At 40.1% G+C, this 8,374-nt stretch overlaps 1 pseudogene; it reads right to left on the reverse strand.

The window, feature by feature from the left end:
- Positions 1-928: 928 nt before the first annotated feature.
- On the reverse strand, positions 929-5,896 carry LOC149281579 (mitochondrial thiamine pyrophosphate carrier-like; annotated as a pseudogene).
- Between the last annotated feature and the right edge of the window lie 2,478 nt (positions 5,897-8,374).

Here is an 8,374-nt window from a genome sequence, read left to right on the forward strand (position 1 = left end):
AAAAAAATATTTAAACAGAATTACCCCAGCTGTCAAACAAATACCACAAGCTATAGTTAATTTTATTAAATTAATTAAGTTATGCTAAAAGCCATGAAGAGGACATCAAGGAAATCCATCATTTTCATCATATTGTACAATTAATTCAATACATTAAATATACTTCTATAGTAATGTTTACAGATACAATATTTTGAAACCCACGTTTTGTATATGGCACGGGGCAGCTAATTTTTCCTCTTCTCAAGATTTGAGGATTTCCTCCCAGTAAAGAGATTTAATACATTTTGTTAATTTGCTAAGTGCTGTTGATTGGCTTAGACAGCCTTTATGGGGCTAACAATGGAAGTTCAGGGCAGGAAATTAAATCAATAGTTTTGCCCCATTTTGCCATTGATAGCTTTCCTCCAATAAATTGAGTTTATTTACTACAGTTGGAGTGTGCAGGTGATTTTGCAAGAGAGTTGCACTTTTAAGTCATCAATGTCACTATCTATTGTGAAGGGACCTTTGTAGCAGTTTCTACATTACACGGTTACTGATTAAGTGTCTGGACATTACTGGTCTATTCCACTACCCTACCAATGTATTCTGCTGTCACAATAGACTACAATGTGTAACAGAAAGGTCCAAGAAATACCACAATAATTACACTCTTAGCATTGAGCTCAGTAATCATGGTGGGTTAACCTAAAATATTACAAAGTGAATTTATACTCATATATAAATACATTACATATAAAACAGTAACAAACAAATGTGCATCAAATCTTGTGCGTAACAAGATATTTTAATTCTATAGCCACTCCTTTAGTGTGCAAATAGAATAAAAACAGATAAGACAGGACAATATAAGATGCTAAAGCCAAAAGTAGAGTGAGAAAACACAACAGGAACAGCAAATATTTTGCCTCATTTGATTGTGGTCTCATTTCTGATGGATCTTGGAGGGAGAAGCTGAATCTTTTGCATTTCCTTCAGTTTTTCTTTTTTTCTTCATGTTTAACAGTAGACTACAAAACATCTCATAACAGAAAAAAGTTAGTCCAGTAGAAACTGCAGCCTTAAGCAAGCTTGGAGAAAGTCCTTTAAAAAAGCCTTTGTATCCCTCCTCCTTTCTCACTTGACATGCACAGTCCACAAGACCACGGTATGTTCTTACCTGTGTGAGTCAAATTAGAGAATACTACATGATTAGTAAACGATATAAGCAAGGCCAACTTAACGGCAGAGCACACAGAGCTATTGCTTGAGGGAAGGCTGCAGTGTTCTTACAGGTCCATACCTCTCACCTCTCCAAGTAAAGATCCAATCGGGTCCCGCAACGAGCAGCAAAGTTACATCCCTCCTCAGTGTGCAGTGTCAGAGGAGGATGGATTGACCCACGTCATGGGACCCAACTGCTCAGTGAGGTAGCTACAGGCCACAATGAACATACAGGAGGGGAGTGGAGGATACGGTAAGTACTGTGGATATATATATACACACACACATATATATATATATACACACACAGTTTTGAACTTTTGAATACTCTTTCTCACTGTAGAATCATGGACTTTAAATTCTTTGGAAATGGCCTTATAAACCTTCCCAGATTGATGAGCAGAGACAATTGATTCTCTAAGATCATTGCTAATGTATTTCCTTGACTTTGTGTCAACACATACCTGTAAGCTCCAGACCAGCAAACTGCTAAACATTACGCTTTTATAGGTGGTCATACTTGCTGATGATCAATTAATCAAGGGCATTTGATTAGCAGCAGTACCTAATTTATATGGAAGCAGTAAGGGTGTACTTTGTTTTTCCAAACATGGATTCTCAATTTTTGTTGCATAAATCATGACAAGGTGTAATATGTCATGTATGGTTGTATTTACCTATTTTTTAGACATGCTAAAGAACAGAGGATTGTTATAATGTCCTGATATGTAAAACCATGGAAATCAAATCAGTGTACTTTACTTTCCACATGACTGTGATATAGATATTAGGGCTGCAACAACTAATCGATAATGAATATCGTTGCCAACAAATTTCATTATCGATTGATTCACAATTTTTATCGATTATAAAATGAGGGTTTTTTCGGAGCAAATGCTATGACACATACCCCTCGTTTTATAATCCGTTTGTGACTCACAGCAGCAGTTACTACTTACAGTCCCTCCCTGCAGTCACTGCCGATTGACTGCAAGGAGGGACAGGGAGAAGGAAAGGGACGGGGCCAATCGGCAGTGACTGTGGGGCCCTGCCCATTTCCTATAGCATCCATATGGCTCAGGAACTCATCTGAGTATAAAATTAATATTTGAGCTGCTGAAAGTTAGGGGAGGTGGGGGTTAATGGAGTCTTCAGGATTAATTTAGGGGCGGTTATGGTTTAATGTGGTCTTCTCGTCAGGATTAATTTAAAGTGAACTTAAGATGCAGTTAGAGGTAAAGGGGGGCAATCTGAGGGGAATCTAAATCCTGGGGGCAGTGAAGATTATTAATGTATTTATTTATAAAAGTATTCAATGAGTCTGTGAACGAGTCTGCAAATCTATGAGTGCACTATGGCATATCAGGGGGGTATACGGCATACCTGGGGATTTCTTGGTTTTATTTCCCAACCTGCCACTTCAGTTATGCACATTTGAGCCCAGGCTTGCCACACTGCCTCCCAGATATGCCACATTTCCCCAGATATGCCGCATACCTCCCAGATATGCCACTCCGCCCGCCTCACATATGCCTTATATACCCTATATGCCTTATACCCCCTGATATGCCACTGGGCCCCCTGATATGCCTTATACCCCAGTATGCCTTATACCACCAGATATGCCACTCCCCAGATATGCCTTATACCTCCCAGATATGCCATAGTGCCCTCATAGATTCACAGACTGGTTCACAGCACACTGACACAATACTTTTATAAATAAATACAGGATTAATCTTCACTGCCCCCAGGATTTCGATTCCCCTTAGTTTGCCCCCCCTTTACCTCTAACTGCATCTTAAGTTAACCTTATTAAATTAAATTAACTCTTAGTCCTCAGCATTAAATTAACCCTAACAACCCAATTAACCATAATTGCTTGTAAATTAACCCTAAGGACCCCATTAACCACAACTGTCCCTAAATTAACCCTAAAGACCCCATCAACCATAACTGCCCCTAAATTAACCCTTAAGACCCCATCAACCATAACTGCCCCTAAATTAACCCTAAACACCCCATTAATCATAACTGCCCCTAAATTAACCTCCACCTCCCCTAACTTTCAGCAGCCCAAATATTAATTTGCGTTGCTCAGCAGTGTGGACGCTATAAGGAAAGGGGCGGGGCCAATCATCAGTGTGACTGCAGGGAGGGACCGGGAAGTAGTAACTGCTGTAAGTGACATTGAATGAACCAGATTATAAAACGAGGGGTATTTTTCAGAACATTTGCTCTAAAAAAAACCCCTCATCTTATAATCGATAAAATCGATTCAACTAATCGATAATGAAATTCGTTGGCAACGATTTTCATGATCGATTATTATTGATTTTATCAATTAGTTGTTGCAGAATGAATGCATTTTGGGTAGCCCTGCATTATACGAGCCCTGGGTCTTTCAGAAACATTGCTATACCATTTGTAACTATTATTTCTCCTGCTTACCTCACCAAAAGACTTTCTTGCCTTCTCAAATCCACCAATCTGGAGCCTCTTTTTGAAGAGATCAAGGGGATAAGTGGCAGTTTTACTTATCACAACCTGCTCCACTGCCGCACAACAGATTCCTGAAGTTATCTAGAGGAAAAGGAAAATTTTACGCGTGAAGCAAAAAAAAGAGAGAGACCAAAAGTATACTACTGCAGTGTGGACTACATGCACATTTTCCTGAAAGCTCAACTTTTACTTTGGTTTCATCTTTCAAAACCTTACAGTTTAATACACTGGCCTGGAAATCTGGTAAACAGCCTATATGCTGGAGCCAGATCGCGAGGGTTACTTGACTTTGCTGTCACTCACGCGGCAGGACCAGTGCTGTAATTTGTGGCCGCAGGCTGGATTCCTGTTTTAAAGTGCCAGGACCACATTTCTTCCCAATCCAGTCACCAGGCTTTTCTGTTAATACTCATGGCAGTCTTCAAGGTGGGCAATAATAATAATAATCTATTCATCCTCACCCATTCCACCACTCTTTGTCTGGTTTTGTGGCAGAACAAAATTCCATGCCCTCTTCAACAGGTTGTAGAAGGAGAACTGAAGGCCAGCATATGGAAAAACTGCCATCAAGGTGGGGCACAAACCACGGTAGAACGTCATAGGTCCCTCTGCCTTGTACATGTTAAGGATTGCTTCACGTAGGTGCCTGTATACCTGGAAACAAAGTTCGTTATTCCTATGCAGACATGGGTTTTGACGATAATTATAATACCTATCCTGTACTTCCTCCCCTTGTAACCAAACAAAAAAAAAAAAGAGAATCTATTCTTAACAATGCCAGTAGTGGCACATGGGATAAAATGAGGGAAACATGATATATATTTAAAAATTTATTGAATTTTATAAGTTGTAGATTCAGTGAAGATTGCACACAATTATTTGGTATTTTGGCTGCAGGTAGAGTTTTGGTTGTTTTGCTACTGATTTAGTCCAACACCTTTCATATAACAAAGTATCCATCCTCTTTTTCACACATAGAACCTATACACATTTTATCTATGATCTGTAAATTAAGGCACTACCAAATGTGATTGGCTACCTTCCATTGCCTGATGATATGTAGTAAACCTGTTGTGTTGACACTGACCAATATTCTGCTTCATTTAGGTTTTATTTCATGGATAGTCATAGATTCCAGGTTGCCTCAAACCTTGGGCTCTCCCTGAGCAGCAAAGCGTGTCCTCAGTGTATCCAGGGGCTGCACAGTCAATGTTGCAAAGCAGGCAGAAAGTCCCCCACACAAGAAGTGTACTATAGGACCACGGGGATCCAGCAAAGTGGAGTTGTGGAAGACTTCTGTTAGCAGTTCAAAGCTCAAAAACTGCAAAGAAGGAAGGAATAACGCTTAAGCTGAATTGTACTGTCCACAACATGCAGACTTCATAAAGCTTCATTCCCAATACTCACTTGCACTGCCCCATAAGACACTGATAGGAGCTGGGCTGGGATATGTCCCTTCCAGAATCCTTGCAGACCCTCTTCCTGCTGGATGAGCTTGGCTGCTTGGAGGATACCTTGGTACTTCCCTTGAGCACTCCGGGCAGAAATGTCCTCAATTTGCAGCTGAGACGTGCAAAAAAACAAGTTTCAAAATTAGCTTATTTAAAAAGTAATGGAGAAGCCTTTTCTTGCAAGTTTCATAGTTTTCATGTGTAAAAATAAAGGGGCATATTTAATCGAGCTCTACCGATTAACATTCAGAAGTTTTTAAGAAGACAAGATCCTCAGACCCAAATGCTGGAACTCTATTGAAAGGTTCAAATAGTGATAAACTTGGGAGAAACTCATGTCCATGCAATGTGTGGCGAAGTAATAAATATGTTTCTTATATCATGTAAGAAAATTTGATAAAACGATAACCAAATCAATACAAATTAAAATTACTTTCATTATTTAAGGTTAATGAATTATGTTTACTGTTAAACACAAAGGAGAAACATTGGAGGGCATGAAATCTTAAGTGGCTATATCCTTTGGCCTAATAAAAGATATCACCTCTTGACATCTTCTTTCTGACCGATATGGCTATATCCAGTTTCCTTATTATAATAAATACCTGAAAGCGGATCTTAAGAACATCCAGGGGGCTGATCATAGCTCTAGTTACCAGTCCTGAAAGGGATCCAGCAGTAGCTACCTCTGATGGAGACAGCAGCTGTCCCTTGGAGTTAGGGTCATAGCCAACCATTCTCCAAAGGGAGCTGCAACACAAAGACACACATTTCTATAATTAAATTGTATATGCTGACCTAAAACAAAATTAGCGTTTTTATTTTACATACTGGAGTTTAACTTCTACAACGAGGTTAATGATGATTTCCTGCTGTTTTTCGGCTGAACTTCTCCTACCAGGTTATATAATTTCCACTAAGCCTGCACTAACTGTGAGTGATTATGCTCCATTAAGTGCATAAAGATAACATGTACAGGAAATAGAAGCTATGGCTCTAGATCTGCTTACTACAGTGTTTGCTCTGAGTGCCGTCCCTTACCCAAACTTGTGAAGTATGCACAGTATCTCATCATCTTTGTGACTTCTAATTTGTGGCCACCACATCTTTGCTCAAAGACGTGAGGCCAAATATGGCATAATCTACCACCTACGTGCCATGGTCTATTAAAACTGGGATTGTCCTAGGCCTGACCCAGGGCAGTGCCCCAGTCACCTCCAGTTACCCTCTGGGCTATGTCATATCCAGGCAATCCACCTCTTAAAGATAATGGGTGTGGATACCGCATGCTATGAAGTCTTCCCAACCATCCCATCTACGTAGGCAGTGCACCAGGGAGCGTGATCGCCCAATACGGCAAATTGTCAGAATATGCTGGTGCCTACTGGTTACAATGAAACAAAAATGTGGGATTGTAACCAGTGTTGTAATGTGCTAGCCTCGCAGACTACCACTGCTTGCACAGAGACAACCTCATTGGCCACTGTTGTGGCAGAATCTGGACAAGCACTATGGGTTTTTATATTTCGTCCTCTCGCCCTGCTTTTCCATTGATATTTTTATTTGACTAAATATGTGGTCCAACAAAGGGGGATATTTCAGGGAGACCACTTACTGTGGACTGGAGCAATGGTCTGGGAAGCCAAAATTCAGTTAAAGGAGAAGAAAACCGGGTAGATACAGAGGCTCTGATCCATGAAGGAGGAACCATAGGTTCTGGATTAATTTTTTCAATGGCGTTAAGGATCAATTGTCTGGATAAGGCATCAACTTTATGAATTTTTGATCTGGGGTGATAGGACATGACAAAGTCAAACCTGGAGAGGAACAGGGATCATCTGGCTTGTATATTGTTCAATTTTTTTGGCCTTGAGGAATTCACAAGTTTTGTGTAATTGACCCCATTCTTGGAGGGCCAAAATGATACCCAGAAGTTCTCAATTGCTGATATTGTAGTTAGATTTGGAGAAGAAAGCACATGGATGGAGGCTGCCATTGAAGTCTTTTCGCTGTAACAGGATAGCCCCTTTGCTAATTTTAACCTCAAGCACAAAAGGTTTAGAGACATCAGGTTGTATCAACAGTGGCTTTTCTGGCGCAGAAAAAGGGAACGTTTGGAAGGCCTGAAAAGCAATAGGTTGGGTCCATTCAGAAATAGCTGATAATTTCACAGGATCCATTTCAAAGCCAGAGGTGGAAATTATATATATTCCATGAAGGATATTCTGAGGACTCTAAACAGACACTTCTCCAGCATGGCATGTGGATGGTTCTGCCAGAGGCATTGGAGGACAAGATGAACATGTTTACAGTGTGAACACAGATCAGGTGAATGAATCACAATATGATCCCGGTACAAGATGACAAACTGGAGGGCAACGTCACGTTAGATATTAAATTCTTGAAATACACCAGGTGCGTAACAAAGACTAAATATAGCATCACTGTATATTTATAATGGCATATGCAATCTTTCATATTGAAAACAATGCACAGTCTTTATGTATAACTATATAATTTATCTTACACACTAATAATCTTCACATGACTTCCAGAAAAGGGGCAAACAGCTTTTAATTTCTATTAAAAAAAACACTTTAATACGAATAACATCCAACCTCAAACCAGAATGCTACCAGATCGTTCGCTCTCTCTGAACTTTTTTTAAAATTGTATTTTTCACTACCACTGGCTCTACCTCACTACAACCAAGGCGCCCCGCTCCACACATAGAGCTTCACCATATACTGCTAAACATGAAACATAGTATATTACACTGCTGCATAGTTATTTTGTCACATGGTCTGTTGGGACTACTTCTTCCCCCTGGTACAGAGCGCGTGCATTTCCCAAATTACCAGAGTCTAAAGACTGAGGAGCTCGGACACAGATTTCTGATAACTGCATTTTGACAAGGGGTTTTATGTGTGGTGTGTTCCTCTCCATCTGATCAGGACTTACAAGAGAGAGACCTTTATGGCCAGAACTTGCACCAAGAACTGATATCCAGCCTGGTTTTGGCCAAAAGTCAGAGAACCCCCCCCCCCAGACTAAAATAGCAACCCTCTACTGGGCTGAGTGCAAAGGACGCCCTGATGGAGAACTATGCGTGCTTTGCTGTGACTCTTGTATATAAATTAACCTCTTGTTTAAATGCCAATGTTTTTTCACATTAAAACGGAGTTCCTGTTTTATTAACATTGGTCCTGTCTGAA

This window comes from Sceloporus occidentalis, unplaced genomic scaffold, assembly GCF_023333645.1.
Source record: "Sceloporus occidentalis isolate IW3139 unplaced genomic scaffold, rSceOcc1.0.p SCAF_130, whole genome shotgun sequence".
NCBI lineage: Eukaryota > Metazoa > Chordata > Lepidosauria > Squamata > Phrynosomatidae > Sceloporus > Sceloporus occidentalis.